Here is a 19832-nt window from a genome sequence, read left to right as displayed (position 1 = left end):
CTCTCCCACTCCCCCTGCTTGTGTTCCCTCTCTCGCTGTGTCTCTCTCTGTCAAATAAATAAAATCTTAAAAAAAGAAAAAAAGAAATTGGAATTGCGTGGGAGGATATTGGCGTCTCATTAACAAGTATGTTTGGGTTTGGGTGGCTGGGCTGTAGAGATCTGGTTTATCTCTGAATGCTACTGTCTATCAGATGTCATCCGTATTCTGAGGAAAATCATAGGAATGATATTGATAAGCAGCATAAAATTGAAATCTTACCTAGAAAGATTCAGGTAACTTAGAAAGGTATTAGGATATGTTAATATGGAATATCTATCTTAAATTTTAAATTATTTAAAAACTTTTAATAGGTATTTTAACTAAGCTGTGAAGGTCTTTTTTTGGGTGTAAATGATAAGCCTAGAATAAAATAAATGTAAGAATTCCTGCTCTGAGGGAGCTTCTGATATAATTCAAATGGATTCTAAAATAATTTTTTTCAGTATCATATTTAGGAAGTCCTGGCATGAGGTATAAAACTTTAAAATAATTTATTGTTGAATAATTGAGATTTGGTTTGAGTAAGAAAAGGTAAGCTGGCAACTGAAAGTTGAAAGAAACTTTGGCTATTTATAGGTGGTCTAGAAACATGTAACTTGATCAACTTATTCTATAATTAATGTTTTTACTAGAGTTACTAGGGGTGTGTCTGTTATTTCTCTCGGATCCAAATAATACGGTCAAAGGTGTGGCCCATCATCTGATAGAAGTTATTTGGGTCAAGGTAAAAGTAAATTTATATAGTGTTCTATGTTTTGAAACCAATCACTGTTAATTTTTAAAATTTATTATTGGAAATGAGTGTGTGTGGGTGTGTATATATATATATTAGTATTTGCAGACCAAAATTATTTTGAATTATAACTTTTTTTTTAAAGATTTTATTTATTTATTTGACAGAGACACAGTGAGGTAGGGAACACAAGCAGGGGGGAGTGGGAGAGGGAGAAGCAGGCTTCCCGAGGAGCAGGGAGCCCGATACGGGGCTCGATCTCAGGACCCTGGGATCATGACCTGAGCCGAAGGCAGACGCTTAATGACTGAGCCACCCAGGCGCCCCTTGAATTATAACAGTTTGAGTCATTCTGTACTATAGCATAATCACACAATGTTACCACACTGGATGTATTTAGGTAATTATGTAAGTGTGTTAATCCTTTGCTCTGCATTTTTTAGGTAAGGTTTGTATACTTAAGACTCAATAGAAGGGGATGCCTGGGTGGCTGAGTTGGTTAAGCATCCAACTCTTGATTTTGGCTCAGGTCATGATCTCAGGGTTGTAGGATTAAGCCCCGCATCGGGCTCTGCCCTCAGCTCAGAGTCTGTTTGTTCCTCTCTTTCTGCTCTCCCCCTGCTCAATAAATAAATACATAAATAAAATCTTAAAAAAAAAAAGAAAAGAATAGAGGTTTGGCAGGTTATATAATAAATGAATGAATTGGATGACTGGAAAGTGCAGGCCTCAGAGAAATGTGCATTTTGGTAGAAAATTTAACTAGAATTAAAAAAATACTGAGCCCCCCCATAATCCTGCCTGTAGGTTGGATCTGACTTAAGCACCACTAGTTTGTGACCTCTATCCTAAAAGTCAAGGTGGTGGTTTCAGTTATCTGTTGCTCTGTAATATGCCACCTCAAAATTTAGTGGCTTAAAATAAATTTAATAGGCATTTTAAGTCTATCAAGCAGGGTGGGCTGAGGGTGGAGGTCACCAGAGGCTTCTTCACTTACAGGTTTGGTACCCGGGCTGGTGGGTCATTTTCTTTGCGTGCATCTTCCCCGTATGACTAGCCTGGGCCACCTCTCCTGGCAGGGCTAGCAGGATTATCTGACCTCCTACACTCTTGCTGGCTTACCCGGAGTTAGCCTTCCAAGAAATGAAGGGGGAACCTGCCAGGCTTCTTAGGGCCTAGTCTCAGAAATTACTCAGTGCCACATGGCCGTGTTCTATTGGCCAATTAATCCTAGGCCACTCTGATTCAAGAGCATGGAGGAATACGCTTCACCTCTTGGTGGGGGACTGGCTTGCACCCGGGGAGGCCATCTTTGGCAATAAACCACTCCGTTATCATTCCAGTCTCTCTCTGTCAGGCCCTCCCTGCCTTTTTCGTCCTATTGCCTACTACTCTTATACAGAAGTCTCTGTCCCCTGGAGCTTGACTTTTTAAAATTCTCCACTAGTATATACATATTCTATGTGTATTTATCCCTCTGCCTTGCTTTGTTAGGTAAGTTTATTTTAGAGAATTTTGTTGTATTCATAGACTGTGAATGCCATAAATGGGGACTTAATTTTTCTTACAGTAAGAACTAGATGGATTCAGTGCCCTGTATGTGATAGGAATTCAACTATATTTGTGAACTGACTGATACTTGATATTTTGGAAGGGTTAGATTTTGTTGTGTGCACAACAATTTATTATATAGCCTTTTCTTTTTTCCATCAAAAAAAAAGAAAAGCTCGATTCTCAAAAATACGATTTTCAAAAAAGGATCTAAATTTAGATTTGATTTTAGGCACAAGTGAATTTGAATTCGAGAAGAATGTAGTGCTGAGAAATGAGCTACTCCTTATAAAGCACGTGTTCTCTCTCTTCCATAGCTCCAGAGTTGCCAAAGGCCCTTGTTTGTTTACATCTAATGGTATTTTCTCCAAGGGACTGTTGGGCTCAGATGTAGTGTTTTGGAGTACATAATATTTTTGAGATCACATTGTACATATGGAAAACCTCCCAGAGGCTCTATAGAAATTAATTGCTGGTGTTGGAGCCACTTGTTTTTTCTGCTGCCAGTACGTTAGTTACATTTGGCTGTCCAATAACTCCTAACATTGAGCCTTAACATAACCAAACAGCATCACTGTAGGACTTCCTTTCCTGTTTAGAAACTTTTGCTTTACTGATGTATTGCTAAGCATGTATATATAAATTTTTGGCCTCTTGCCACACTTTCTTCAAAGCAAGGAGGAAGGTAAGTGGCCAGGACACCCTCTGAACTCAGGGGGTGGAGTGTGTTTCTCTTAAGGAAAAAATTTTTTGAAACAGTACTTTAAGATTAGAAGATGTTTCTATATCTTTAAAAATTCTTTGTATCTCCCAGTTAGGGCTGCTGCTGTTTTGGGGAGAACCTATTGCATACATTCAAATTACTGGTCTACAGAAATGATGGCAATGGTTTATTTGTCAGATCACTGAATTCCTAAGATTTGAGGGTCATTTGGAGAAATACATTTTCACCAGTTTTCCCGTCCCTACATGATGGATTGAAATTGTATCATCTCCATTTTTCAGATGAAAGAAAGCCTAATCCCTTTTCAGCTTACTTTGCAGCTTGAAACTTGAAAGCAGAGTCCCTGTTAGGTGTCCTTAAGACGAAAAGCCCATTCTAATAGCTTTTTATACATTTCAGTAGAGACTAATACTTTGTTAATCTGCTTAAAGCAAAATTTCTTCAATAAATAAGTCAAAGCGTTAGCTCTCTGTTCCTGAAATTGTGTATGGAATACTGACACTAGGTGTTCCATTTAGAAAGGGTTTGTGGAGGGGTGCCTGCATGGCTCAGTTGGTTGGGCGTCCGACTCTTGACTTCAGCTCAGGTCCTGGTCTCAGGGTTGTGGGATTGAGCCGGGAGGGATTCTCTCTCTCCCTCTGCCCCTCCCACCCCACTCATGTTCTCTCTCTAAATAAATGAATAAATAAATAAAGCCTTAAAAAAATAAAAAGGGTTTGTGGTGGTAGTATTTTGGTGTAAGCCACGTTTGCTATAGAATGTCTTGTAGCATATAATATCTTAGCATGTACTATGAATTCCTAAAAAATTTGTAGCAAGAAGCATATTCCAAATTTATTTGACCTAGAAGTTCTTTCTCTTTTGCACAACACTTATTACCAGTGTTCTAGGGAACACAGTTTGTGAAATTTCAAAATATTGATATCTCTTTATATGTGGAAAAATGTTAAAAATTGTATATTTTGGAATTAGTAATATAGAATTTTTTTTTTTTTTTTTAAGTAGGCTCTACATCCAGCATGGAGTCCAATGCAAGGCTTGAACTCATGACCCTGAGATCAAGAGTCTGACGCTTAACCAACTAAGCCACCCAGGCATCTCTGGAACTAGTCATGTATTTTGGGCTTTTTTGTAGGAGGGGAGAAGGAGGAGGAGGTTTGTTTAAATCACCCTTCTTCTGCTGGCCACAATTCATTTTGCCAACACAGTCATACCCTGTAGAATCTCTCCTTGGTGAACACGTTTCCATAGTAAGAAGGTTTCTTGTTTTTTAAATACCCAAGCTTCACAGAACACAAGTTTTTAAATACAACATTTCTTAGTGTATGTGTCGATACGGAAAATTTATATGAATGCCTCCAAACCCAATATGTCATTTTAAACACAAATGTTTGGAGAAATATCTCAAGTTACATTTGTAGTATGATGTGGACATCTTGAAAAACATACCCAGTGTCACTGAAGAGGGTATGTGCTATATCACTGCCTAGAAACAGCACTTAATCTTACTGATCATTTGTTCTTCATTGAACAGCCTTTTAAGCATTTTCCGTTTAACATGATGGGTTGTTAATTATGTATTGGTTTTACTGTGTGTTACATTTTAGAAAACTGATTGAGGGTCTTGGATGGACCTTCATATGTTGCTTTTTCCATTCAAAATAATAGGACAACCTTAGTGTTTCCTTGCAGAACATTGGTTTTCTTTAGGTAAGGATTACTACTACCATTGAGTTAGAGAGGCTATCTTAATTCATTGACGACTCCTAACGACCCAAGCAGTAGGTGGCTTTAGCTCCAGTTGACACGTGATAAAGGCATGGAGTGGTAAAGTAACTTACTTCAGGTCCTGTAGCTGGTACTGGGCGGGGGTGGGGGGATGGGGGGGAGATTTGGACCTGGGCAGGCTGCTGTCCGTGTGTTCACCACTTGGCCATTCATAGAAATTACTTGTCTCCAACTTTTGTAAACTGAATGTGGTTTCTAGAAGTATATACAGAGGAAGTTAAATTCCGGTAGAACACCAGATTAGTAGTTTGTGTGCCTGTTTATAGTAAAAACTCTTTTCATTTTGGTACTGAGATAAGGTTGTGCCAATCTAGATTCAAAGCAATTCACTGGTAATAAAATAGGCACTTTGGGAGATCATTTTAACTACTTTCAGGCCCTAAGATACCCTTTACTGCAATGAAGGACTAAATAGTTTTACTAAATTCTTCCATTTAGTAAATAATTTTGTGTGGCCTTGAGGTGTCTCCTGGCATTTTGTGGTCAGCTATTCATGTAACTGGGGCAAATTAAATCACAGAGGAAAAGAAAAACAGATATTTATTGAGTACTGTATGTGCAAAGCCCTTTAAAATGGAATTTGTTTAATCCTCATAAGGTGAGAATTACTATCCTTTTCTTAAAAAAGGCAGCTCATGTATATGGACTAACTAGTCTCAGATCACACAGTTTGTACACAGACTAATTCCGATGTGAAGCCTGGTCATTGTCTTTCTACTGAGAGGCATAGAGTAAGTGCAGTTCTCATTTTTCTCCCTTAAGGCATGTGTGTCTGAATGACCATGAGGCCTCCGTGGGAAAGATGTCTTCCATGGCAGGCCTTGGTCTGGGTCTTTTAAAACAGCAGTCTGGGCATGCCAGGGATGTGGTAGGAGCCACAGGGGCTCATGGGGGAAGGGAAGGTTCCTGTAGATAGGGTAGAGGAGAAAGCCCTGGATGGGGGGAGGGGGTGGTTCTTTTTTCTCTCCATCAGCGGGCATTTATAAACTTGAAACTGTCTTCAGATGCATTGAGAAATCTCCCAGAAGCAGCGTGACACCACAGTACCAAGGTATGCCTTTTTTTTTTCTTCCTTCCTTCCTTCCTTCCTTCCTTCCTTCCTTCCTTCGAGAGAGAGAGAAACAGCATGAGAGGGGAGAGGGTCAGAGGGAGAAGCAGGCTCCCCGCTGAGCCGGGAGCCTGATGTGGGACTTGATCCCAGCATCCTGGGATCATGACCTGAGCTGAAGGCAGTCGTTTAACCAACTGAGCCACCCAGGCGCCCTCAAGGTACGCTTTTTTAAAACAACACCACCACCACCACTGTCTTTGCCATTAGGTGGTTGTAATTTTTTTTTAAAGATTTTTTATTTATTTATTTGAGAGAGAGCGAGAGAGTGTGCACAGAGGGAGAGGTAGAAGCAGGCTCAGCAAGGAGCCAGATGTGGGGCTTGATCCCAGGACCCCGAGATCATGACCTGAGCCTAAGGCAGATGCTTAACTGACTGAGCCTCCCAAGCGCCCCTAGGTGGTTGTATTTCTCTATAAAAGATGAATAATCAATTTTTCCTTAGCCTTGAAATAGGACAGTAAGACAGCTGTGAGTCCATGTTGTCTGTAGGTCTTCTGCAACCATCTAGATAGTCTTAGGACCCTTTCTGTTGAGTGAGAAATTTCCACTGAAATCCAAATGAGCTTTCTCGTTAGCTGTGAAAGTGTGGAATTCTCACAGTTGCTAAGAAACAATTCAAGGCATTCAAATACTTCAAGGGGCTCCAAGGACATTAAAGCCTTGACCTACCACAGACTCAAAAGTCTCAAAATAAAATGTCCTATTTGGTGTCTCAAAAGCACTTTTGATTCAATTACTGAAGATATTTAAGAAGGTGGTGAGTGAGGGTTGGCTGGCTGGGGAGCATATACTTGTAACTATCTTTTAGCCATGGATATTTTTCATAGCAAATAGGTTTTCTTAGCTTATAACTATTAGCCAAATGATCACCTCCCCACAGTCCTCTCTGGAGCTTCTCATTTGTAGGCGAAGTAATTTGAAACTTCTAAGAAAGCTGAAGGTTTGGGACTGGCTTATTCTTGGTCCTAAACCTAGACCTGTTTTATAAATAGCTGATTTCCAGGCCAAGGTGTCCCTGCATGACATGTTCCCATAAATGTCCCGCTGCCACAAATTGCTAATCTTAGCAAAAACAGAATTCTGTGTCCACTCAAAGTGCTCCCGCTTTCCTAGGATGCCATCCTTGTGTCGCTTTACCAGGGAGAGTTCTTTGGGGGATGTCTGCCTGCTTTTCTATTTGTCTACTGTCGTTCTGTGCCTTTTTAAGCTCCATGACATCATATCCTTTCTCTGCACCCAGGCAAATGGTTTGCATGGGGCGGTCTTACCTAACTGCCCAGTGTGCAGATCGCGTGCAGGAAGGACAGAGAGGGGAAGGAAGATGTGAATTGTGTGCTGCTGAGGAGCCCAAGCATGATGGAGTGGTCTTGAGAAGGGGGCCGACTGAGGCAAGCTTAGCCCCCTGGATAACCTGCCTCCCTGGGGAGAAGGAAGGAAGGAAGCATGTATTTTGTAAAGAGTAAAACATTTCATGATATAAAAACAAAATTGACAAAAAAGCCTCCTGTGAGGCCAGTGGGCCCAGTGGTCTCAGTCTAGGGAAGAGGGGTGGGCCTGGGCTTCAGGGTCAAAAACAAGCAAGTAGGCAGAGCCTAGAAGAGGAGAGCAGTTGTGGAAGTGAGGGACAGTGGCCCCTGTCACCTTAGAGAGTGTCAGGTAGTGTCAGCACTGAGTCTGTGCCTGGGGCCCCCAAGGCAATGGAGGTGAGCTGCAGGGGCGGCCAAGGACCCAGGAAGGCCACGGTGGGCTGACCAGCCATGGGAGCATCAGGCAGGTGCGCAGAGAAGTTGCCAGAGCTCTTGGCTACAGGGAGGCACGTATGTAGCCGCTTGGCAGCCTTTCGGGGACCTGAAAACAGACTATGGGGGGGAGATTACGTGGATGAGCTATTTGCCAGAGACCATTTGTTTGCTGCTGTTGTGGGGGGGGGGGTTCACATCCCCTCAATTATGCTTCCTGGGTATGTGGCCAGGGAAGCACCTGTTCAGGTGTACCTTCTTTTATTTTTTAATTGATAGCACTGAGATGAAAAATGTCTCTTACTAGATTTTGTTCTGGGAACCCTTGGCCAGTGAGCTTGAAAGCTTGGAGAAAGCCAGTCTTCAGATTTCCGGCTAATAGCCCAATAATCCAAGCATCTTGAAGGAATTATGGAAAGGGTGAATTTCATTAGGAAATACTAGCTTACTGAGCAAAATGTGAAGGTTCACAAAATTCATTGTAAGATGGAGAGAGATCATCTCCCAGTGATGGCTAAAGCAAAGGGTCTGCTTCATTCGAGGTCTCCCTGCCCCCATCCCTATCTGCTGGCTCTTTTAAGTGGAATCCCCAGGGTTCCTAGGGCCTCAGCTGATAAGGGCTGAGGCCAAAGTCTGGGCAGTCCTTTATCAACAGGGGTAGGGAAAGTGTTGGTGTATTTGTGCTGCAGGTGACCATTTCTGGGTCATTCACTGCCTTTCCTCCCCCTCACGTACTCCCTGCTACTCCCCTCCACCCCCCATTTTTTCTTAGTGAACTAAAGTCATGATTGAATAGCCTGTTAAATTGTGAGGCTTTTGTGCAGTAATAGAACAGGCCTTACATTACTCATCAAAGAACAGCTTAAATGGAGTCCAATACACAGATGATGAAAGTGCAAAGCGATTGTTACACTATGTTTTTGCATACCACTGGCATCTTTTTTCCATAACTCAAAAGTAGTTTGTATTGAGTCAGTGATGACAGCACTGAAGTGACTTTGCAGTTTCGGAGGTTTTAAGAAAACTTCCAAATGTTGTGAAAGCATATAAGATTGATTTGATCCCTAATGAATCTTCTAAATTGTGACATGTATGAAATCATAGTAGGAAATGTTTTCCTTCTTTTTTGAGAGGAATAGTAAATGCTACAAGTCTACCTAATGCAGAACTGTAGATATGTATCCTCTTCCCCATGCATCAGTATTTTCAAAGTGAATTTATGCTATTTAATATTTTATTTGCATTACATCTCAGATAAAAAGTAAACAGGGACAGTATTAATTATTTGTTTGAAAATGAACCTTATCTACAGATTCTAAAATTGTACTTGAGAGTAATGTAAATGATCAACTGTTTCCTTACTGTCTGGTTTGTCAGCATGTTTTATTATATTTGAAACATGAATCATTTTCTATTTGGGGAATTAATATGTTGTACGTAGGGATAGATAACTTGAGACTAGGGTAAAAATCTCCCATTTTGGTGTAAGCCACGTCAGATATTTAAGACTTTTTTAAGTATGTGTCTCCTTTGTAGCAATCTGTCTGGTAAGCATGTATTTAGTTCAGCAGTGGTTTTATTCATTTTAATGGCATGTGCCACTTTAGACACTGCACATATGTGAGGATGATATTTGTACTTTATAAATAAGTCATTTGCTTTATTTTCACTTATAATTTCCATGCAAATCATTTTGTATACACACGTACATATGGATTTACGTGGGCAGGAAATTTGTATTGATTTCATGATGAATAAAATGTTACAGATGGACTGTTTAGCCAAAGCAATCATGTTTTCTGGTTATTAGCATTAGATTCATAATTTAAATTTAGGTTGGTTTGTTTGTTTATAGTAAGCTCTAAGCCCAATGTGGGGCTTAAACTCAGGAGCCCTGAGATCAAGAGTCCCATGCTCTACCAACTGAGCCAGACAGGTGCCCCAATTTATGTAATCATTTTAAAAACAGAAATTAACTAGTCCCCTTTTAAACTTAAATGACAAGTTGACTTAAATATTCAAACCTCTGCTAGTTCCAGAACTCAGAATGGAAATTTGAAGGCTGGGATGCCGGGGGTGAGGGAGGTCTAGCAAGAATTGTTTTTCCAGGGATTCTGTTTTCTCAAGTCCCCATGAGAAGCCAGTGGAAACATATGTGATTTTTCCGAGGGATGGCAGAGAGGACCAGAAAGATGTCTATATGTATGTGCTTTGTCTTCACACTCCCAGTGATTTCTGAAACTGTGCCTGAAGGGCATCTCCTGCAAAATAATGTGCACGTGGATTATCCTTCCCGCGTCTTTCCTCCAAGTCCTCTGGAGACGTTTTTCAAATACAAAACCATTACCTTTCCATTTCTGCTTCCTGGGGGCTGCTCCCATCTTCATGAGAGAGGAGAATCCTTGCCTTTCAGCTGTCGGATTTCTCGTCTTTTAGACTAGAGATGGATGAGTTCGTCCTCAAGCTGTTGAAGGGGCCTCAGAGGCCTGGCTGAGAAGTGGTCAGCAGTGGGAAATTTAGCATTAGCCCCTCTGATTCTGCTTGTTCCGTAAATTCCAGACAAAGAAGAAGAACAGCACATATGTTTTTGAATGTTAAAGAAGTACTTAGAATCTACCTCTTTTTTGGTCTTGTGACATTGAGATCCTCAAGGAGGTAGAAAGAAAGGAGAGATTTTTTATATTGGACAGTATTGAGATGCAGTGCACTTAGAATCAGTCTACTGAATCTCCAAAAGATGGAATCCTCATCACTGGTAGTGGCTACATTTGTTTTCATTACCCAGTGCAGAGGTTGTTAACGAGGGGGCATCTTTAAGAAAGACAAGCAAACAAGCAAGCAAACGGTGCTGTCCTAACTCCTTGAAGTTTGTTGAACGGGTGCTTGTTAGAGTGGTTTAGGTAGGATTTGGTTTCGGGGGAAGAGCATTCTGAGGAGAGGGAGGTTCATGTAGGGGCCAAGGGCAGGTAGCCCCAAGATGGGACGCTTTGGCATAAAGATTATTTTGAGTTAAAAGTAACCCAGGGGCACCTGGGTGGTTCAGTTGTTAAGTGTCTGCCTTCGGCTCAGGTCATGATCTCAGGATCCTGGGATCAAGCCCCACATCGGTCTCCTTGCTCAGCAGGGAGCCTGCTTCTCCCTCTCCCACTCCCATGCTTGTGTTCCTGCTCTCGCGATCTCTCTCTCTGTCAAATAAAATCTTTAAAAGAAAAAAGTTACTAAAAAGTAACCCAAACCCTGTAGATGCAGGAAAAGCTCTCTGCCTCCCTGTCAGCTGCCTAAATTTACATTGGAAAGAAGAGCCTGTACCAGGAAGAGAGCTATTAAGGGAGACTCCCCTTTACCTAAGGAACTCATCTGCATAATAGGGCAACCTCGTTTTTTCCAAACATCTCCTGTCACCTTCCTGCTAATGAGCTTTCTCCCTTTGTATCCTCAGGCCCCTACTCCTCTCCTTAGCTCCTATAAGCTTCCTGTTGCCATTTGTCTTCAGACTTTCAGGCCTGTGTGGATCCCCTGTATATACGCCTATTAAATTTGATTTTCTCCTATTAGTCTGTCTCCTGTCAATTTGATTCTAAGTCCTGCTAGAAGGACCATAGGGTAGAGGAAGTTTTCCTCCCCAATATTCAGATGGGGGTTGATTCTATGAGGTTTATAATTTGGCTAGAGAACAGGGTACTTAGAGGTGGAAGGGAAGGCTGGAAGGGGAGGTTGAGGCCAATTTGTGGCAAGCCTTAAAGCTCGATCTTGACTGAAGAACTGGGATTTCTTTCAATCAGTATTAGCTTGTGACCTTCCCACTTTTCAGAATACCCAACTGCTCATGGATCCTTGGATCTACTGAACTGAGACAGGTATGATGTAATGGCACTGTGGTGAAGAGGGAGCTCTGGAGTGTGAGACAGCATGGTTTCATATCTTGAATCCATGACTTCCTAGTTATATGACCTTGGACAAGTTGCTGGCCTCTGTGCCTCAGTGGTGATATGAAGATTAAATTAGGTAAAGCACATAAACTCACTGCAGCAAAAGAAACATGTTTGGTCCCTGAGGAACTTAGGCTATCTGAGGGAGCCTCCTCCACCTGTCCTAGTATGAATGTAGCACCATGAGCTACATGACCATACATGAGATGGTCAACACAGGTAAAGATGTAGGTTAGAAGGAAGGGTGACTTTTCGTATGAATAGAAGTAGCTGCCTGGAAGTTCATTTCCTGTAGTGAAGTCTGCCTTCCTAGAACAAAATGCTTGTCTACCTCCTTCCGTGCTCAGAAAAGAGAATGAAAGAAGCATCCTTGGGCTCAGCCTACTTTGGTGGGGTTTGAGCCTGTGCTTGGGGTGGCCTGGAGAATACTACTGGATGCTCAAGGAAAGAGAGATGGCTTGTCAGCGCCAGACAGGCAGGAAACACTTTCTTAACTCTCTGGGAGTGAGGTTTCAGCCACACGCTGCGTCAGTAGATGCTCAGACCCTTGCCGATCCAGAGTTAACATTTGTAGTTTCTGCCATTCACAGTAATATGGAAGGTGGGAAACTGTGGTAGTTTACAATTTCTCTGAGACCCACGAACTAGAGTTTCAAGTCCTGAGGGTGTGGTATATAGAAGCTGATCCCAAACAAGTGAGCATATTACCTCCTTAGCACTTGCAGCCGGTTGACATCTTGAAGTGTTGAAACCGTGTGTTTATAAAGAATGGTTTTTTGGGGGCACCTGGGTGGCTTGGTCGGTTAAGTGTCTGCGTTTGGCTCAGGTCATGATCCCAAGGTCCTGGGATCGAGACCCATGTTGGGCTCCCTGCTCATCAGGGAGTTTGTTTCTCCCTCTGCCCCTCCATGCCCCCCGTGCCTTGTGCTCTCTCTCTCGCTCGCTCTCAAGTAAATAAATAAAATCTTTAAAAAAAAAATGTTTTTGTTTTGTTTTTTAGGGAGATAATTCAGTGAAAGTTGACAAGGCAGCTCCCCTGACTTCTGAAAGCAATGTGAATCTGGAGAAAGCCAGAAGTTTGTTATAAATACTTCTGGGTTGAAAATCTGAGGATTCTAGAAGTCCTCAGCCCATATTTTGTGGGAATATCCAGGTGGTTGGCTTTCTTAGTATCCCAGGGAAAAGACTGAACTTGGAAGAAGTTAGTTCCCTGTGCGGAGACCAGGGAATTCTGGGTACGCCTCTGGCATTTGCCAGCTTACCCAACGGGGAAACTGGTCCAATATCTTACTGGTGGTGTGCTAGGCTAGAAGCTGCTGTCATTTGCCCAGACTGAGGGGTGGGGTGGGCTTTCTAGGGCTCCCTAATAATAAAAAATAGAATTCTCAGCTTGTGTGAATGGCTGGCAAAAGACAGGCTCACTAGGAGATGAGCAGCCCAGCCTGCAGAGGGCAAGTGCAGATGACAGCGGGGCTGACGGGGACAGCAGCTTACCATGGCTGTGTGTGTGTGTGTGTGTTGGGGGGGGGTTGGCTCTCATGGAAGTTCGTATTTCAGTTTGTGCTGGCACTTCGTACACAAGTGGGTGGCCAAGCTGGGAAAAGATTTTTTATCCAGACAAATGACTTGAAATAATCAGAGTTTGGGTTCCTAGAGACTGGGTTGCACGGTGGGAGATCTAGTTTAGAGCCTTTTGTAAATATATATATTTATTTAATTTTCCCTTAATACAGACTTTTTTCTTTTACAGTGAGTCAACTTGCTTTTGATTTTAAAAGTCATTATCACCACACTGGATTTTTGAGTAAAGAATTTTCCTTGGTGTCTTAGGGGAGGGCTTGAGCAGGAAGGAGCATGATGCAGTTGGCAGGGGGAAAAAACATGTAAGCCTCTTACTCTTGGGATGCCATTATTTTTGCGGAACTCCAGTATCAGCTATGTTCATCTCTGTATGTAGGTCAGGAGGGAAAATAAGAGGAAGTGGGAAGGAAAAAAAAGCAACTTTGTATTTTTGAGTATGGCAAAACGATCAAATGGTTACCAACATGATTTGCACAGTCTTTGGTTGCATCTAAGTATAACTTTTGAGAAGGCTGAGGCTTTTTCAGCATCTTGCTTTAGGATAAAAAATAATATTAGTTAACCTCTGTACAGTGTCCCGTAGTTGCCCTAGTACTGTACTGTGTGCTTCACAGTGTCCTGTATATGAACATTGACTCCTGTGTGTTTCACAATATCATGAAAGTAGGTATAATCATAGTCTCTGTTTACAGGTGGGGAAACCGAGGCACAGAGGTTGGTAAACTTGTTCAAGGCAACACACTAGGAAAGTCATAGAGTTGGCCTCAGAACCCTGGCAGTCTGGTTTCCAGAGTCTGTTGTCTTTTTTTTTTTAAGATTTTATTTTTTTATTGCTGAAGAGAGAGGGTGAGAGGACAAGCAGGGGGAGTGGCAGGCAGAGGCAGAAGCAGGCTCCCCACTGAGCAAGGAGCCCGATGTGGGATTCAATCCCAGGACCCTGGGATCATGACCCGAGCCGAAGGCAGCCGCTTAACCTACTGAGCCACCCAGGCATCCCCAGAGTCTCTTGTCTTAATGACTGCTGCATGGCCACAGTCCACGGAGTTTGGGCGGAGTTTGGGGGAGGACTAATGACCATTGTCTGTTTCAGTGATCCTGCATACTGCATTTGCATTTGCGCAATTTACTTTGGAAGTATCCATTCTTTATTACCATGCAGTGCCTTATTTAATACTAGGAAATCTTAAATTCTGAGATCTTCTGCAATTCTAGAAGGATTTTTTACAAATCTCAGTGAAAAATTCTTTGTGACATTGGTCCTTGGCAGTGTCAGGCTTTAGGTTAAATAACTTACGTAGTGGGCTGAAATTTCTTGGCTTTTGTGATTCACGTGGCTGAAGTATGGTCAGTCTGCATACTTCTGATATATGTGGCGTATGTGAAAGTCACCAGATGGCAGACCGTGATGATCCACATTAACGTCTGTGGATGTATTTGTGCTGTTTTGAAGTGCTCCCAGTGTGCTAAAAGCTCTATGATACCTAAAGTAGGTGGACACGTGTGTGTGTATGTGAGCCCATGAAACTTACAGACGAACACACAGCATTCTAACATAGTTATGAAATTCCAAAACTTCTACCAACAAAATAGCGTTCGCATTAGAGAAAATTTGTAAAAATAAAAGTGCAAAGAAGAAAATTAAAGTTCCCTTATACCACTGCTCCAGGGCTAGGCACTATTTAACTTAACTTTCCCTTGGTATCCCCTCCCCCTGTCCCGCCCCCCATGGGCACATTCCTAGACATCTATGCTAAAGCAACAGTTTGTGGAAAGCAACAATTTGTGTCATTAATACATTGTTATTCTCCCAGTTATATTTTAACCAAGGTGTAGAATGCAGACTGTTTCACACATGCCTTCTTGCTGGAGAGACCACAGACATGTAGCTATTTATAGTGGCTCTTAGCTATCTTATGCATCATTTCCTCTCTTATTTCCTCTGTGTCACTGGCAGTCCTGTTGCTGGCCTGCCTTTTCTCCACTCGTGACATCTGAGTCATCACTGCCACCTCTCTCCCCCAGCCTGTTCAAGGAGCCCCTTACTGAGCTTTGTTATGTACCCCCCGATGCCCAATCTCTCAGCTCTGCACTTTATTTTTCCGCTGCTCCAACCCTAATCTGTACTTCCACCGTCTCACGCTGTCAATGCCTGTTTCTTGGCCTCTTGCTTCTGCACTTTTCAATCCACACTTTAAAAAGTCATTTTCTCACCACTGTTTTCTCAGCATCGCATTCTAACCCTCCCATGGTAACACCTCTGTATTACTTTCCAATTCTTCCAGCATCATTTTTAAGATTCTTGATGGTGTCCTCCTTCACCTCATCTACTCCATGCACACACAGATTCACCTTGCTTCTTTGTATCACTTTGTTAACGGTTAACTGGGCTGGCCCTAGTGAAAATTGTGAACTAGGGAGAGTCTTTGTCATCTCCAGCCTCTGTGCTTCATTACATATTTGATCCCTTAAGAGTTTTTCTCTCCTCCAGTTTGTTATTTGGTATCTTCTTGCTCTATAATTTACACTTCTTTTTATTTTTTAAAAGATTTACATATTTATTTGAGGGGGGTGGGAAGGGGCCGAGGGAGAGGGAGAGAGAGTCTTAAGCAGGCTCTGTGCTGAGCACAGAGCCCCATACGGGGCCTGAACCCATGACCCTGAGATCACGACCTGATCTAAAACCAAGAGTTGGACACTTAACCGACTGCACCACCCAGGCGCCCCTATAATTCACACTTCTAATCAAATATGAAAGGCTCTGATATTGGTGGCTTATACTTAAATGAATGCGATCACATTCTTTTATGTGATCAAGTGTCTTTGCTGAGATGAAGCTAGTGCAAATAGATATCCAGTTTTTCATTTAAAAAAAATGCTGTTCTTTGGCAAGTAAAAAGTTTGCAACTCTCTGTTGATTCCCTCTACCCCAAAGTATTTTTTTTTTTTCCTGGAGTATGTAAGTCTGGGAATAACTACTTTAAACCATAGGAGTAAGGAAAAAAGGAAAGGAGACGCAGAGGTGGGAGAAGGAGAAATAGAACAGACAATAGGAGATAGTAATATTATGAAGCTATGTCCTTTGATGAAAATGTGTTATTAGGAGTATGTTTTCTTTGATAAAATGCTTTATGTGAGCGAGTTTTTCAAGAACACCACATTCTTTTTTGTGTTTTATTGTGTGGTCCCTTGTTTCTTCTCAGCTACATGTATACATTTCTTGTATCTGTCTAGAATATTAACCATGGTAGCATTAGACATGGTGTTTTCTTTATCCCTGAATCTCTACGTCTCGTTAATGTGAGGCATGCTCTGTACAATCAGTACATGATTGCTGGTTGTATGACTGTTTGGGGGCATAATCATCCTTCTTTGTATCCCTAAGGTGTCATCTTAATGTGTTACCCAAATATGAAAGAATTTGACTCTCTAAACACCAGTGTCAGCAATCCATGTTTCCACAGCTATCCACAGATAGTGACACCCAGTTGTCCAGGAGATTTCATTTGCACCCTGTTGGTGGCAGATCTGGTTTGACTACTCTTGTGCTGCTGTTTGGTTCTAAGACCTCATCTGTTGCTTTGGGGACTGGGCCAGAAACGGAAGTAGCCCGAGGCCACATGGAAGTGAGACAAGTGTGCCTCAGTGGTCATATCCGTATTCCGGCTTGGCAAAGAGAAATTGCACAGGTGGTTTTATATTCCAAAGCTGAGGTTCTCTCATTGGTGACCCTGGCATGCCTTCATACTTACACCAATATTGTCCTTGCCTTGCTTCAACCAAAACTGGGGAGGGGAGAGGAGGGACAGAAGGACTTTTGTCTAGAAAGTATGTTATGGATTGATGCAATGTCTGCTTTCATATGATCTCTAGTGACCCTGCTTTTTAAAAACTCTGTGATTCTGGGCGCCTGGGTGGCTCAGTCATTAAACGTCTGCCTTCAGCTCAGGTCATGATCCCAGGGTCCTGGGATCGAGCCCCGCACTGGGCTCCCTGCTCCGCGGGAAGCCTGCTTCTCCCTCTCCCATTCCCCCTGCTTGTGTTCCCTCTTTCGCTGTGTCTCTCTCTGTCAAATAAATAAATAAAATCTTTAAAAGAAAATTCTGTGATTCTGTAATTGCAGTGTGTTCCATTGGCACAATCGTTGCATTTTTAAATTTAGTAAGTTACGATGAGTTCTATAAGAGAATGTAGGTTTTTCACTGCAGTGGAAGGATAGTGCATGATGAGATAGTGGAGGAGACACAGTGCACACATTAGGTAGCTGCCTGTCACATTTGCCATCTGAGGCAAGCTGATAAGTGATCATGTATTATGTATAGATTATGGAACCCGTGAGATTGCTCACCATACTCTTAGAAAACAAGAGAGTGAAATTCAGTGTTTTTTTGTTTTTTTTTTTTAATGTCTTTGGACTTTCCCATGGTGCTTGCCCTCCGTGAGATAACCCTTGAGTAGTATGTGGATTTTAGTGTACTATTCATTTTGCATTTGCTTTCTTGTTGTTGTATTTTAAGCCAATGCAATAATGAAGTGTTTTATTGATTCTGTTTATGAAAAAGCAAAAAATGTCAATAGCTTAAATAAAATGGAAATATATTTGTAATGGTGTCATAGCATATGAGGGGGTATCTTGATTCCTGCTTGAGAGGCTAAGAATTGAATTTATATACTGATGCGGGTCTGGAGTGGGAAGAAAGTTGATGGAGCTTGTATATAGGCTATTATTGATTCACGTTAAATATTTTACATCAAAATGTTTTCATTTTTAGGGTTCAACCTCATATATTAACAATATTAAATACTTCTGAGTAAGAATTTTAACTAAGGATCACTGGCTTAGTGGATTCTAGAATAGCAGAATTTCTCCATATCTAGATGACCAGATAATGGGGCAGGGCAGGATTAAACTGGTATGTGTTGGGCGCCTGGGTGGCTCAGTCATTAAACGTCTGCCTTCGGCTCAGGTCATGATCCCGGGGTCCTGGGATCGAGTCCCACATCGGGCTCCTTGCTCAGCACAGAGCCTGCCTCTCCCTCTGCCTGCTTGCCACTCCCCCTGCTTATGCTCTCTCTCTCTGTGTCAAATAAATAAATAAAAAATAAATAAACTGATATGTGTTATTGTTCTAGTCAAATGGTTTGGTCAGGAAAGCAAAGATTTGGTCTAGCCTCCAGTATTGTAATTGTTAAAGTACACAAGGCATAATGGCTCCTCAGTGATTTGACTGGAAATGTTTTGTTTTTTTTTTTTACTGGAAATCTAGAGGTTTCTCTCTACCACTCTTCTTGTCCATATGATTTTGGCCTTAGACTTTTTTTTCTTTTTAAAGTAATCTCTACCCCCAGTATGGGGCTCGAACTCACGACCCCAAGATCAAGAGTCCCGTGTTCTACCGACTGAGCCAGCCAGGCACCCCTGACCTTAGCCTTCTTATGCATCTATAGCCAAGACTTCTGTAGTTAGAGAAAAGTGGCTATAACTAGAATGTCACCAGTGTGAATGCCCATGTCACTTTTCTTATCCTAGAGACTGGAGAAGTTCTGGCTGCAGAGTTCCGCCAGAACTATGGTTATAAAGACTCCAAAGAACCGGCCCTGTGCTGGGCTGCCTTGCTGAACTTTCTGGGGCTCTTTCTCCCCATACTTAATATGGCAAAGAAACAAGCCAGAGTTCTGAAATGGGTAAGTAAAACTTACAGAAGCTGTTTTGCAAAGATACTTGAGGTTATGACTAAGGAGGCAGAAGAGAGAAAAATAGTAAATATTACTTTTAGTCTGTATGGTCCTTTCCCATCTCATTTAACTAAATTCTCACCATAAGTACACAGATATAACAGGAGCAAACAGCCTTGCATTTCAGGACCTGTATAGAAGCAGGTGAACTCTTTAGATGTGTTTGGAGCAGAACACATTGTAAATGCTCTGGTTTAGTCAAGCTGGTTTTTCTCCCCGTCGTCCTTTTTCTCTCTTTGTCTTTCTATGTGGGTGTGGTAGTATGATAATGGCTGCTAAAGATTTAAGGTCCTAATTCTCAGAATATGTAAATGTTACCTATTTGGAAAAGGAGTTTTTGAAGATGCAATTAACAAGGATTTTGAGATGGAAGGATACCCCGGATTATCCAGTTGGGCCCCAAATGCAATCACCATCATCCTTGGAAAAGACAGAGGGTGACTTCACAGACACACCCAGACGTCATGTGAAAATGCCAGGCCGAAGTTGAAGTCAACGAGGTGAGAGCCAAGAGCAAGGGAATGCTGCTACCAACAGATGCACAGGGAGAAGGCAAGGAGTGGATCTGGAGGCAGGATAGCTTCATTGTCACCTTGGTGCCAGTGATCCTGAACTTGAATATCTAGCTTCTAGAATTATGAGAGAATAAATTTTAAGCCACCAGGTTTGTAGTAATTGGCAACTACATGTAACTAATACAGTAAGGAGAAGAAAAGTGAAATGGCAAGCAACTGGGTCAGGAGGACTATACCATTAAATTTTGTTTTCAGAAAGAATCTCCTTTTATTGTGTACATTCTACACTTTTAATGCAAGCCTAGTCTAGTTTATTTTAATTCCGATCATCCTATTAACTTTTCAGAAGCAACACTCTAATTGTGTCATGCATGCTTGTCTGTATT

General features: G+C 41.9%; 1 protein-coding gene across 4 annotated transcripts in view; it reads left to right on the top strand.

Moving 5' to 3' along the window:
• Positions 1-19832, top strand: part of ARHGAP18 (Rho GTPase activating protein 18) — a 122996-nt gene that overhangs the window by 9616 nt on the left and 93548 nt on the right. Inside the window, exon 1 of one of the 4 annotated variants that reach the window (XM_081828986.1) lies at positions 18444-18880. The exons of the other annotated variants lie outside the window; for them this stretch is intronic. The gene's annotated coding sequence lies outside the window, so the exon portion shown is untranslated. Of the gene's footprint in view, positions 1-18443; positions 18881-19832 lie in introns of those variants that run through there. 4 annotated transcript variants of the gene reach the window in all.

This window comes from Leptonychotes weddellii, chromosome 8 (genome assembly GCF_054177405.1).
Source record: "Leptonychotes weddellii isolate Sample4059 chromosome 8, ASM5417740v2, whole genome shotgun sequence".
Taxonomy (NCBI): domain Eukaryota; kingdom Metazoa; phylum Chordata; class Mammalia; order Carnivora; family Phocidae; genus Leptonychotes; species Leptonychotes weddellii.
Note: the sequence above shows the minus strand (reverse complement) of the source record. Positions and strands in the feature narration are given on the sequence as shown.